This window comes from Dioscorea cayenensis, unplaced genomic scaffold (genome assembly GCF_009730915.1).
Source record: "Dioscorea cayenensis subsp. rotundata cultivar TDr96_F1 unplaced genomic scaffold, TDr96_F1_v2_PseudoChromosome.rev07_lg8_w22 25.fasta BLBR01001131.1, whole genome shotgun sequence".
Taxonomy (NCBI): Eukaryota; Viridiplantae; Streptophyta; class Magnoliopsida; order Dioscoreales; family Dioscoreaceae; genus Dioscorea; species Dioscorea cayenensis.
The window spans coordinates 55,479-70,893 of NW_024087522.1; the positions used below are offsets into that span (position 1 = coordinate 55,479).

The following is a 15,415-nucleotide window of genomic DNA, read 5'->3' on the forward strand; positions in this document are numbered from 1 at the left end:
TAATGTCTTGATTATTATTTAATTATTACTCAAAGCAATATTAAAAATACCAAAAATTTTGAAAATCATAAAAAAAAAAAAAGAAGTAAATAATAAATTATTCAAATGAAAAACATGTAAAATTTTTATTAAGATTTAATAAGGAAAATTATATGAGTTAACCATTCAATAGCCCAATGATATGACACCAAAGTATAAGAGGGAGGTCATGGGTTCAAATCCCTCCCCCGACAGTACTGTTCATATATTGTTTATCCGGGATTCTTATACTATTCTCATACTGTACATATATTATACATCCGGGTTCCAGTACTGTTTGGTACTGTTTATATTCATATAAAAAGGACGCTTGTCGTCTATTATTCAAAAAAAAAAATTATATGAAAAGATTACTAAGAAGAATAAAATTAAAAAAAATATATTATTATGTAAAAATTCATTATGCTTTATTCGAAAAGTATAATATTATATGTGTTTATATCATAAATTCTTTATATATATATTCTAGCCTTGAAATATTTAATTTTTGGAAGGTTGATGCCACGAAGCATAAAATCAACGTTGATTAGTCCATGATTTTTAGCTATTATTGTGGTGTCTTCTATGTTATTATTAGTAGGATGTTCATGGCGATATTATAATTTATTTTCTACAACCAAGCAATTCTTCAAGCATATGGACATTTACGCAATTTATTAATTCATCCAACTAATTTTGTCATCCAATTATTTGTTCCCTACACTAAAGCAAGACTTTGCTATTGTAAAACTCACTGAAGTGGGCATATTACTTACAATAGCAACTAGCATCGGATAATTAGCTTCTTTTATTCTTCACCTAATAAAATATTCAAATTTTCAATCTCCTCTAAAGTAAATAAATCATTAAAATTAGCACCTAAACATTTTATTCATGTAAAGAACTAGAAGTAGTAGAAGTCGTTATGCATGATTATTCAAACAGCAATCAATGGAGGAGTAGGAGGTGGTTGATCACAATAGCTCGAGGAAAAAAGATGGATAGGAAGCATCAACATCATCTTGATTCATGCCCTTAACCCAAAGTAGAAGTTTTTAGATGTTTTTTAAAGAAAGAGGGAAAACGGGTTGCCCGGTTCTAGTCCAACTGACCAGTTAGTTGGGTTTGATCATGTTGACTTTTGGTCAACAAGTAGTATAAAATTGGACCGGATCGCTGCTTGGTTCACTTTTCTGCAGGTTCGGTCCGCGTTCAGAAACATCGTGTGCGAGTGTAAATATATATATATAGAGAGAGAGAAATCATGTCTATATAACGACAACAAAGCTATTAGTTTTAATTATCCAGGCTAGGTTACATGAATCTTTAACTTTCCATGTTATCCTATCAAAAACTAAAGGACGAGATACACCAAGAATAGATATAACATTACATAAAGTTTTTACTATGTGAGGTCTACCTCTACTTCTTTTAATGATCCTTCACCTAAATCGCTTCCACCACTATACAAAAAAAAGGGTTTTTGAGGCAGTTTTCAAGCCCCATAGATGCGGTTATAGTTATTTCGTTTAACACGTATAGAGACGGTTTTAACCTCTTTCTTATCTCTTTCTAATGGTTTTAGAGGCGGTTATAACCGCCTCTATAGCTAATAATTTTTTAACACTACCAAGTAGTTTAGAAGTTTTAGAGGTAGATTTAACCGCCTTTATAGCTAGTAATTTTTTAACCATACTAAATAATTTAACTGCCTCTATAGTTAATAAATTCTTATATGTTTGTAGTTTTCAGAGGCGGTTATAACCCCCTCTAAATTTGTTCATTAATTAAATTGAATTTTAATTTATTTTCCTACTAATAATATATAAATTTGTTTAACCTGTAAATCAAAAACATTAATCTTTCAGTACATTCAAAATGTAAAAAGTAATAAATAAATTTATTTAACTTATAAATTAAATTTCATTGACTTTTATTAACAAGTAATGAGCTCAAGTGCATTGTATTTTGATTGATAACAAAATGTCAAAAATTTTACACTATTTGTCTACTTTTATTACAAAATATTTTTTTGGCTTAATTACAAAAAGTAAAAAGCTTCATGCATCCTCTTCATCTTCAACCCTCTAGATCTTTAACATGAATTCTCCAAAATCTGCAAAAACATGTAAAAGAAATTCAATCTTGTTCAATCAAAAATCAAAAATATGGAACAATACAAAACTCACTAATCCACAATCAAGACCTAAACATCTCAAAAGATCAAACAACCATGAAATAAAGTTTTCCTTTCCCTTAACTAAAAAGAGGATGAGAACACCACACTGCAATCTCAACACCATTTAATAGTACATCATACAAGAATACCAGTACATTACTTTCTTGCTATAGGAAAAGATCAAACTTTGACGATAAAAAAGATTAATCAAGCATCAAATATATGAACTTTCCAACAAAAGAACCATCTTTGATGAGAAAACCATCCCAAGATCAAATTTTTACAAAAAAAGAAAAAGTGCTTTACACCAATGGATGAAAATTCAAGTAACAAAATATAGCCATAAACAAAGTATATCCATAAACTTTGACGATCAAAAAGATTAATCTTGAAAATTCAAGATTAAACTATGTTGTGTAATGTGTGTGAGTCACATGCTGGGTGTCAGGTTAGTCAAAAGGAAAAGAAATGACTTTTCCAAGGGAATGTATGTGATGTATGCTCTCAGTTTTTTTTTTTAAGTATGTTTAGAGAAATTTCAACTTGATCATTGAAACCTCAAACTCTAAATTTTTGTGAATCAGAAAATTTCTTTTCTTCTTCTTCATTGTGTGATTTTATAGAGGTATCATTGCAAGGTATTCTGTATACAAAAAATTAAACAAACATAGCAACATGTCAAAATAATAAGAACATTAAGAACAAAACAGTTATGTTTATTGTTTATCAAAACATGCTTTATAGTGCTTTGAAGAAATCAAAGAAGTTTTTAATAATTTTTAGCCAATGAAATTAACAACATTAAGAACAAAACAGTTATGTTATTGTTTATCAAAACATGCTTTACAGTGCTTTGAAGAAATTAAAGAAGTTTTTAATAATTTATATTCTTAGTGCTAATTTAATAAGCTTGGTTTTGATCGTATAGGTACCTTTTTTTCATGATATGGCATATGAAAAGTGTATGAATCTTTATATATTAAGTGAACTTCTTCTAATTTATTTTAAAATTTCTAGATGCAAAGATACCAAAAGCCTACAAATAATATAAAATGATAATGGAAATGGTGCAAATAAGCATTAAGAAACATAGAAGAGTTTCCAACAACCTTTCTCCTAGAGTATAAACCAGTGAAGAAAATTCTACGCGACAATATTATTTTTCTTGTAAATCCATTTGTGTAGTTCACAATTAATGAAGACTAACTTGAAATAATACCTTATCAAGCAATAGGTTTGGATGTTGAGATGATTGCTTTTTAGTCCACTAAGGAAACAAATGAGATACAATCGTTCATTCCTCCAATTTGAACCTAACAACAAATACATAATCAAGAATAATTAAACTAAAAAAATTATCCAAGCCTTATGAGGCAAATACAGATTACCAAATAGATTGGCTAAAAAACCTAACTACTAGTCTTAATATTGTTGAAGGAAGAGAAGTGAAGAGGCAGCTCGTCACAGACAAACTAGTGTCCTACTAATAGGACACAGTCATTAGTGCATCCATATATCATTGACAAAAAGAAAAAAAAATGATATGTCAAGCTTCAGTTTTCCCAGTTGGCCGAACAATATGTTGTCTAAAAGCTTCTATTTCATAAAATTAGGTGTTTAGCTTCCATGGCGGAAAGCTAAGATAGCCAAATGAGAAAATGGTTTTAATGAGAGTGGGTGCACCAAACATGCAATTGTTTCCAAATCATAATCAATATTTGAAGTCTAGTGATTGAAGCTAACTTGTTTAATTAATACTTTCCAATGAGAAAAAGAATAAACTTTTAGCAATCCTTCATATGCGTACTCTTCTAAAAAAAGCTTGTACAGTGCTTTGAATGAATTAAAACTTCCTTGGGCAACCTTCTTGACCTGCACATGGACACTATGGAGCTCAACATATAGAAAATAATATGAAAATAAGAAATAAAAATCAACTTAAGTAATCCAACCACCACTGTTAAGTATGACACAAACTACTGAATAGTGATCTTATCAAATGCTTGGACATAATTCACTTAAATAATCATTAGAAAGGACTTTGTACATGTACGAAACTTTACATGGTATGGACTGTTGATAGTCGCAGAAAGTCTATTGAAGCATAACATTGAGCAGTAACAATGAGTGGTTAATGCTAAAGAGGTTCACCTAACAGGGCTAGCTCTATTACCTAATGTGCATGTTCATCTTTTTCAATTTGTACAGTATCACTATTCTAAAAATTCAAAGTTAATCAGATAAATAATTTTAAACACTTTGATCTAAACTCTGACTACCAATACACCAAACATTTAAAAAAAAAAAAAATCAAACAAAAGAACACAGTACCACAAGTAAACCCAAAGCTAGCGATTCAAGCTAATTTTCTAAAAAAATTTAAAATAACAAATGTTAATTCAACACCACAATTAACACATCTTCTATTTATAAAAGTGAACAAAATCAAAACAACACACGGTACCTGATTCTTGTTGCATTCATTTAGTTGTGATAAAATTTAAAAAATGAAATCACTTATAGAGCCTCCATGGTCCTCTTCTTCAACTTCCTCGCCGGAAAAGAAAAGAACTCACATTAGTTAGTTCAAAGTAGGGTGTCAATGCCTTCTTCATACCTTTCTACATGAAGACAGTCCTCTCCAGAACTTCCCCAAGAAGCAAGCGAACTATGACAGCCCACTTGTTGCACTGAATTTGGAAACCTCGGGCTGCAACAGGTGCCTTTCTAGAAAATTACAGGAGCCTTTCCTTAGCATTTGTATACTCCAATTGGATGGTTAAAAGGGATATCGGCAAAAATGCAAAAAAAATTAAAAAATTAAAAAAATTAGAGGGTTCGGTCAACAGATAAAAATTTGGGCTTCAAAGAATTATTTTAAAATTTTGGGTTGGAATGAAAAACTTTTTAATAAACATTTTTTAAAAGTAACTATTAAATATATTTATTTCAAATTTTTTTTATAAAAATATGAATTATACTTATCCCAGGTTATTTGGTTGGGGGCATAGTAATTATCCCCCAACCAAACATGGTGTTAGCATCATATCAAAGTAACTACCTTCAATAGTGATACTATTTTAAGATAATGGTGATCTTACATGCAGGTATCTCCTAGAAAGTTCAGCATAACACTTACTGAACTAGAGAAATAATTTAACAGATTAGTAATGGTGGTCATAATCATAATAAAAAATAATCAGTCTTGCCTTATTGGTTTGAATAAGCCTAAAAGCAAGGTGCTTTTGACCTTAATTTTTCTGCCTGCCTATAAATTATAATGGAGGTAGTTGCAAAGCAGTAAGTTGAGAAGGGTTTCTTGCATCTCACCAAAAACCCGGTTAAGGCCAGTTAAGTAAGGCACCAAACTTAACCACATGTGACACACCGTTGCGTGTGTACCGCAAGTGCACCAGTATCGAAGTAATAAAATACCCAAGGGGTGGGTAGTCGAATCCATAAGGAATAGACTCTAGAAATAAGTAGTATTGCTAATTAGCTAAGGTGATGATCAATTGGTGATTATATTTAAAATATTTATAAAATAAAATGGCGAGAAAATAAACAAAGGATAAAGAGGAAGAAACACTCAGTGATAAAGCGGAGTACTTGAACAGTACTCCCCTAAGACTATTGTTTCACATACAAGACTAATATTATACTTCCCTAATTAAGATTCAAAGAGTCATGTAAATCCAAAAGCACATAGTCCCAAATCTAAGGTTAACTGTGACTAGCCCTCTACGTATGCCCGAGGAAAGGAATACTCTCAACACCTCATATTGCGTGGAATTGCTTGGGGTTCTAGGGATTTCAACTAATAAATCTTATTCCCAGATCTAGATCTAACCATTTGGTCCAAGCAAAAGACCCCTAATCACAACTAAGCCCCAGCGGAAGGGATCTTTCAACACTTCACTTTATTGCGCATGTGCAATTAAGCCCCAGTGGAGGAGATCTATCAACACTTCACTCTATTGTGATTACAAAGAACTCTTCGAATGTGGAGGTAGGATAAATCACATAAGAAGGAAAAGGGGACGCTCTGCTACCTCTCGACTCACCCTCTCAACTCTCTTCAATCTTGCTAAGTCTAACCGTAATGGTGATGGTCGCTCGACAAAAGGGTGACTAGATGGATTCTCAATCTTAGTGTCACTCTAAGGGAAAATCAAACCATAAGCATTCAAGATTGAAACTCAATTGAAAACTCAATTGAAAGAAACATAATAAAAAACAATGAAACAAAAATATCCTAGGGTTTACAAGTTCAAACACCCACTAGGGGTTTAGATCTCCATGGAGCAATACAAAATCAAAGAATAAATCAAAGATAAATGCAAATTGTACATAAAAATAACCCTCTTGTTGTCCGTGATGATGGCCTCCAAGAGCCGTTTCTCATTCTCCAAGGATTCCTCCATCGAGCATAGGACACACCTCACCGAAATAATGCCGTCAAAAGCTCCCCAATAACTCTCCTTCGAAGGAAATTGATATCAAACATGCTAGAAATGCTCCAAAACCTAGCGAAAACCTTCTCCAAACCCTAGCCACACTCTCTCCCAAAGATAGGAAAAATACTCCCAAATAACTCTTTGATGCCGGCTTTTATAATGCTGAAATTGGGATTTCACACGCTCATTTGGAATTTTCACAAGGGCGTGTGGATTCTTTGTTTTTTTGAATTTTGACGTTTGCGAACAGTAACAGCTACGATACCTCATGAATAGTACTTTGTTACAGTGATTGTTGCATTAACTACTACAATGATCCCGAATACCTTTTTTCTATTGAGGTCACACAGTTGGGCGCACACCCGTACAGTAGGTCATGTCGAATGACGCTCTCAAAAACTCTGCATAAGCTGGAATATGAGTTTGTAACTGCCTTTGTGCCCTTCCAATTTGTAGATAGATTTGCACATTCTTGGAAGTTGGCACACACCCTCATGTGTTTGATCACGGCTCATGTCTTGACACTTGTTCCACATAAGAGAATCCTCAAAACCTGCGTTCATGACCTATTTTTGCTTCCTTTCTTCTTATACTGCCTCCACAACCCTGAATACACAAAAAGAACACAAAAACACACAAATGAGCCATAAAACTTGATAAAAGCAATGCTCATTATAAGTTAAACATGCTCAATAATATGCATATACAAGCACTTATCAACATGACAAACTTGACCAAGTTCATCACATCTTAGGGTGGCCATGCGGTGCAACTCAACGAGTTTCATGGTAAAAAAAATTAAAAATTAGTGCTGGTGAAGCCACATTAACTTTAATAGACTGAAATTAAGTAAAATTCACTCAAGTTTATTGGATATTACAAGCCAGCTTGTGAAAAAAAATCAAAGTCTTTCTTTCTCACCCATGAATTTTAGCAAGACTATCCGAAAGTTTGTAGTTGTAAGAATAATAGAAATACAGGCTAGAGGCTAAAGCATCAACAGTTCCGTTTATGTTCTTTAGGCGTGCAATGCTTGCAGAGGAACAAGCTTTAGCCTAGGAAAAATAAGACAAGAAAATGAGTAAACTCATCCATGTAAAAGTGACCAATCAAAAAATAGTAATAACCATGAAAAGAGTTACCTCATTATAATTCTTTTGATCAATCAAAAATATCACTACAAACATGTAAAAGTGCATCTCCAGCTCTGGAAGAGGAAGCTCATTCTTAATTCTAATTTACTCATGATTGTATTTATTAACAGGAAATCTTAATTCATAGAAACATACAATTCAATTCCATAATCCACTAGGGCAACTTCAATCATAATCGGTATGTATACAAATGAAAGGCATGAATTAAAAATAATCCAAGATGTATTAAAAGGAAAAGATCTCATAAACATATAAAAGTCCAAAAAAATGAAGCAATACATTTATAATAGCTAATATTTGTTATGCTTCCTAGCTCAATATCAAATTGTCGGCAAGACGTGTATGTCTCTTAGCTCTAAAAGAATCAAATTTGATAAATTTTAAAATTTTGTCATGCAAGTAAATGTTAAGATGATTATGGGCGAAAACAAAATTTGAAATACTATTTAGATCTCCACTTCCAATGCAATTCAATTAATCTTACCTGTTTGTGCACCATTGTGTCCCATATTGCAAAAATACGGTAATATATGGGCATCAATTATTCCTCACTAATAAGAAATCCAAGAAAATCCTAAGACTTAGTATAAATAATAAAATAATATTTGAAAACATGATCAGATTCACGTAACAACAATAAATCCTTAGATGTAGCAGAAACTACATCTCCATAATCATCAGGCAATAAAAACATATAGGAAGGAATAACATACATCTCGGAGAAGTCAAGGAAAAGATAAAAGGGAACACCCTACACCCTACGCCCACCCCCATAGGCACACAATGAACAATCAACAAACGCAAGAGGCAACAAAAAGCCTCCCAATAATAACTAAAAAAAATTCTCAAAATTACATCTTGCACATCAAGCAGTCAATAGATAATCACATTTTCACAAGAAGCACCAACTTAATCCACAAGAAAGAAGAATATAGCAAATTTTTTTTATACTGAAAAGCCATAATACAAACTACAAACAGAATGAGAAAAAGGAAAAAAGAATAGAAAAGAGAAGGGACATCACTAGCCTTCTTAGCCTTTATAAGATAGGAATTACTGAAATACTAAAATAGGTAAACAAAACACAAGAAAAAAAAAGGTATTGTTCCTGCAATGAAATGAAACATAATTTACTAATGAAACACAATAAGATAGGAATTACTGAAATACTACAATGTATTATGACATTGAAATGAAACACAATTTACTAATGAAGCATATCCATGCTTCTTGTATTATCCTCCAACCAAAAATTCCTCTTAAAAAGACTACTGCAAACCAATGAATAGAAAATATAATTATTTTAAACACACACACACACACACACACACACACACACACTAATTTGAGTGTCTCACTATAATATCGAAACTGGTGATTCCAATATGAGTTATCCTCATCCTTCACTAGAACCTAAGTCTAATCTTTCTTATGAAACTAAGCGAAAGACAAATTCATACTTTAACTGCAAAAAATCCTTTTTTTTTCATATTTCTAAAGAAGTCTAATAGGTTGCTTAAGCCAATAAATCACAATGAATCATAATAAAAGCGCAGTGAATCACAAACAAACTTTTGAAATTCTTGATGTGTGCAATGAATCACAATGTGCAATTGTAGCAGATCGAATAGCACAAATTATAGGAAAAACAAATACACTCGCCATAACATTATAAAATGTAATTACTATGGTAGAAAGGCATAAAAATGCAGTTTTGAAATGGACACCTAAGCAAAAAAAAAAATTAAGTTGCCAAATGAGGCATAGTCAATAGTGTAAACAACTAGGTTGAATTACAACTTTGTTGCAATTAAGCATACCTTTCTCAAGATCAGCAATGTCAAGAAGCTTGACAAGATCAACATGATTCTTTAACTTGTCTTCCATATGCCTATCAACCCATACTCGAACTATTTCATTGTTTGCCTGAAAAACATAGTCAAATCAGTGTCCACAAAACACAATAAACATCAAAAGAATGAAAAGCAAGATGTCTGCTCATAGGTGAACCTCGTCATTGCTAATAGGAATAGAGTCATGCACAAGATTTCCAATTGTCTCAAACTTAGAATCAAGCGCAGCCTTCTCTTATTGAACCTCAATCTCCTTCTCTGTAGTCAATTTCTTGTTCCCATTAGTGTTGTTTATCATCTCCGTCGCATCCTCCTTAACCTACAACAATCAAACAATCAAAACACCAAATTTACCCCAAATCACAGCTTAGAACGACAAAGAAACCCACAATTTTGAGACCTGCAACCTCCTTGTTGATTTGATTGAAGTCTTTTCTGAGATTCTCCAACTCAAATTAATCTAACCAAACACCAAGATCGAAACGAGAAGAGTTAACCATAGAGTTAAGAAGAGAGGAAGTGGGGGATGCATATACAACCGCCATTCTTTGTCAAGGCTGATGATCTCGTCAATGACCTCAACATTGGCAAAACGGTGCCACTGAGACTCATGGAAGCGCTCAAAATCGAAGCCTTTCTTGGCCCTAAAGACATTGATATCTAGAATCCTTGCAGTCGTGGTCGATGAGGAAAATGCACAAATGAGTCCGCCGACTTCTTTGAGCATTGATGCCAACCTCTTCTATTACTATTGTTAAAACATAGTATTTTTATAGAAGTATGGGAGTATAAGAGCAAAAATGAGGAGAAGAACAATGATCTCAAGGGTGTTGCTTGCCAGCGATGGTGGTCAGAAAGAGAGCATCCCAGATCTCAGAGAAGGTGGAGATGATGGTGCGGTGGTGATTGCAAGAATTGAGAGAGAGAAGGCAATGCAAGAGCTCCTCTAGAGCAGGGGGCTTGTACAGCTCCTTCTCTGTAATCATCTCCGCCATGGATCACCGAAAATCGGAGTATCGGATCATTAGATCTCTTCACCACAGTGAAGCTCTCCTTGACCATCAATTTCTCCACCTCCTTCCTGAGATTAATGTCGTTCGATGAGTCAGTGGAGAAGGAAATTAGGGTTTCGATCTCATCACTGTCATCATCTTCATCATCACAATTGTTAAGGGTGAGAGAAGAGGTTTAGTTGAAGAAATCGGTGTGAATCTCATCATCGCTGAAGAACTAACTGCTATAGCTAGAGGAGGAGTTGGGCTGGGATTAGGGTTAGGGTTTCGGAGAGAGTTGATCTTGCTATGAGGAAAGGGAGGGGAAAGGGAGTCGTGGTGCTTAGATCTCTGATATCAACTCTCGTTGGGGTCACCGTTCGAGCAAATGAAGAAGGCAAGAGAATAATCGTGTATGAAATTTGATTTTTAGATTCAGTTATTTTAAACCGACTTTAAAAACGAGATGAATTTTTTTAGGAAAAAATTACTGTTTACCTTCCAGAAATTTCAAAACTTACCAAGAAACCCCTGTAGGTTATGAATACCCTCAGACAACCCTTCCAATATTGTTTCACTTTTTTTTTGCCCCTGTAGGTCACTCCAACTAGGTCCATGTTGTGAAATTCCATCGTTGCCCTTGGAAATGGTGGAAAAAACACCACCCAATCACATAATGTCCAACCTTTTTGCATTCTTTTTTCCTTTTTCGTAAACAAACTTTGGGAGACTTTTATCACCTTGGAGTCTTCGAGTTTTTCAATTCATCCCATTTGTTGCGTTGGAGTTTTGCCCGTTGCCCAATAAGATGACAATCTCTTCCTTACCCTGGCCTTGATCACCTGGGAGAGAGAGTAACAATTTATTTTTATGTAGGTTTACTATAGAGAGTTTTTGTGCTATTGCTAGATATAAAGGAGAGAGACAAGTGTTAATGTTCACGACGCTGACTTCTTGGGAATCAGTGTTAGCTGAGATATGTGAGTGATGGGGTCTCGATGTTTCCTGTGTCAGGGTGAAGTTTATCACACTTGATGCACATAAAATGGTTTGTCCAATAGAAAATGAGGTTGACTTCCAGCGCATGTGTCACGTGTACGCCCTCTTTAAATGCACTGCAGTTGATCTCATGGTTAAGATTTCTTCTACTGACAATGATTTCTTCTTGTTGTAAAGTTCTTCTCCTTTATGTTTACATAGTTTCACAAATTAATTATTGATTAATTGTCCCATTTTTCATTTAAAAGTATATGTTTTCGCTTAATTATTCTAGTTTCAACTTAAAACTTATGTTTTCTTAGTTATCCCTATCGTTGTTTCATCTTAAACTTATCCAGTTTCCATTTAAAATGTTATGTTTAAAAATATCTCTTTCTAACAGAATACCTTATGTTTGCTTAGTTATCTCTGTCCCTGATTCCACTTAAAATTATCCAGTTTCAGTTTAAAATATTTTTTTTCATTTAAAATTATCGACTTTCCACTTAAAATTTATTCTCGTTGTAAAGTTCTTTGATTTTAGCAAATATTCGGATTCTGCGAGCATATCCGTTCCACCTTAGGGCAACCCTAACAATGTGGCAGGTCTTTTTTCCTCATCAGATTAATCAGAAGTTTTGTCATTGGATATCGGACAATGTTTTCTAGGCACTGACCATTTCAGAGATGCATTTTGAAATTTGGCAATCAAGATGAATTTTGACTTCAAATTCATAAAGAATGAAAACACCTGGTCACTGTAGAATGCGTTGCCATTGGTTGTGAATGGTGCCTTCATGCATCAAAGGAATACAATAAAAATACTTTCAAAATTAAGATAATGCACTTATCAAACAGTTATGGTGGTGGAATTGGCTCGGTGTCACATCCGAAAGCATTCGAAAGCATCCAAAAAATGGGTAAGCGCACGTGTGATTCAGAAGCTTAAAGACCAGCCCTTGTATAGGGTCATCGACATTCATAAGGACATATTACGAGAACATGGTGCCTACATTCCACATAAGAAAGCTTGGTTAGGTAAAGAGTATACCCGGGTGAGCCTCGACGGCAGCGAGATCTCCAGCTATGATTTATTGCTTTAGTATGTGGATAAGGTGGTTGAGACAAACCCTGGTAGTATTGCGATTGTGGAAAGAGATGATGAGCATTTTAAACATGCATTCTTTTCTTTCCATGCGTGTATCATGGGATTCAAGAAGGGTTGCAGGCAGTTGTTGTTTCTTTACGGTACCAAAATTCTTAGAAAATATCGGGGTACTCTATTGGGTGCCACAGGCAAAGATGGAAACAATGATTTTTTCCACGTGGACTTCAGTATTATTGACAACGAGACTGATACCAATTGGACATGGTTCATTTCCAAATTAGGTGATGCTTTATACGATGGAGATTATGAAGAGATTATTATATTTGTGTTGGACAGGTCTAAGGGCCTTGTGAATGTCATTGCCAGGGTCTTCCCTTCTTCCCCACATGCATAATATCTTCGACACTTTGAGGCTAATTTTATAAAAGGCAATGTTAGACTTAGGAAGGCATTGAAAGAGGAGTGTTGGTCCATATACTTTCATATTGCATATGCATCCACAGCTAAAAAATTTGATGATTCAGTGAATGAACTGTATGCCACATCACCCGATGCCTATCACTGGTTGCTTCATAAATCAGATATGTCACATTGGTCAAATTATTTGTTCAGAGGTGAATGTTGGGTGTGAGATGTATTTAAATGTAGCAGAATCATTCAATGCGTGGATCATAGAAGCTCGGCATTTAGCGGTGACAAAAATGGTCGACTCCATACGGTATTTGAATGTTAATTTTATTTAATGCTGAATATTAGTTGTTATTATTTAAACCTGTTTGTTTCTATTTAAATTTCAAGGTCTTCGTTTAACTTGTTTTTGTTATCATTTAACATTTTTTGTTTCTGTTTAAATTTCAGGGTCTTTAATTAACTCTATTTATTCATCATTTAAGCTTGTTTGTTTCTGTTTCAATTAAAGTTTCTTAGCTTAACAATGACTTACAATGTTTAATTATATGTGTTCTAGTTCATACAGGTTCAAGCTGATGCGTATGTTATGCATCCACTATGAGCAAGGGAACAAATGGGAGACATGCTTATGCCCTGACATATGTAAGAAGGTAGAGGAACTTGTGGCGAAAAGCTAAAATCTTCATGTTGGTCATCGTGTTGATGACTATTATGAAGTGATTGACTAGTGCAACAACTCTGTTGATCTATCAGGTAAAACTTGTTCGTATCACAGGTGGCTAGTTTATGGTATCTCGTGCAAACACGCTTGTGCTGCAATAATGCAGACAGACACAAATATTCATCGATTTATTAGCAGCTATTTCACCGTCGACAATTACAAGTTGGCGTATCAGGAAGCTATTTTTCCCATACCTGACTATGACAAGCCTATGGACGACAATTGAGAACTGTGTTTGAGTCTGCTTGTCACGAGAAGGCAGCCTGGGCGTCCTAGATGGAGGAGGATCAAGTTGCAAGCATTCGAGGTCCGCGAATTACGTTGCAGTCGCTACTATAAGTCTGGTCATAATCATGGAGGACAACTTATATTAGTTACAAATGTTAGTTACAAACTATCGCATAATACTGTACATTTTGCTCGTTATTTATGAAAATCATTTTTGTAAATAAACACAAATTTAAAAAGAAATGATGATATTTAAACATAAACACTGAAAGTTAAACAGAAACATTGATACTTAAACAAAAAAATTAATAGTTAAAAAGAAACAACGATATTAACATGACAAATCAAACCTGGGCATCCTAGATGGAAGTGAATCGAGTCACAAGCGTCCGACCCCTGTGATATTTAAATAGAAATTTAAATAAACATAAATTTAAGCGGAAACGATGATATTTACATGCTAATTGTATATCTTTAAACATAGACGAAGATATTTAAACGGAGACTATGATATTTACATTATAAAATGAAATTAGTTAGTGGAAAAGAATAAGTTAGCATGAAAGTGCATTATAAACAGGCTTAATGTTTTGCCCCCAAATTGATATATCGGCTTTCTCACTAATGTCAGTTGCACTCGCTTCCATAAGTATGCATGTGACATACTTTAGTCTGAAACAAGGGATGCCAATATGCAGTAGCTATAGCTTTTCATCATCAAGTATTTATTCAATAAACAGCATGACATATACTGCGCAGTCGACACTTTCTCGTTTTTGTCTTGGAGTGTCAATGTCATGAATTAGGGGCTACGAGGTCATCACTCTCTCGCAGAACTCCATCTCGACACAATTCTCGAATAGTTTTCGCCGTCAAGAAATACAATTTCAAGTTAGAATTCCTATTAAGAAACTACGATGTGTGTGCTCTATTTAGCATGTAATTTACCATGTCGATGGTGTCTCTGTCGTACTCCTCACTCTCGCCTGAAGAATAATGCTTGTACTCTTGTTTGTCATTGTCCAAAACAAGAACATTGAAGTGACCATTAAGGATTATTGACAGAACAACGATATCAATATCATGCAAGTTACACGCGACATCTCTGATCATAGTAAGAGTCGTCTCAGATGTGTCTTCTTGTTTGGACATAAATAGCGCTAGTGGCCACGTGATGGAAGCGCGCTTCTCATAATGATACAGTACTCTCTTCGGTACTTTTGAATTATGCACACAAATGTGTTCATGACATCGTCTATGACCATTTCTTTCCCATCTAGCATTGTGAATAGGGTGGCTCCTGTTTTGTTAACACA

At 34.2% G+C, this 15,415-nt stretch overlaps 1 pseudogene; it reads right to left on the reverse strand.

Annotated features, from left to right (window-relative positions):
• Window positions 1–2,102: 2,102 nt before the first annotated feature.
• On the reverse strand, window positions 2,103–10,656 carry LOC120255680 (annotated as a pseudogene).
• Window positions 10,657–15,415: the final 4,759 nt, after the last annotated feature.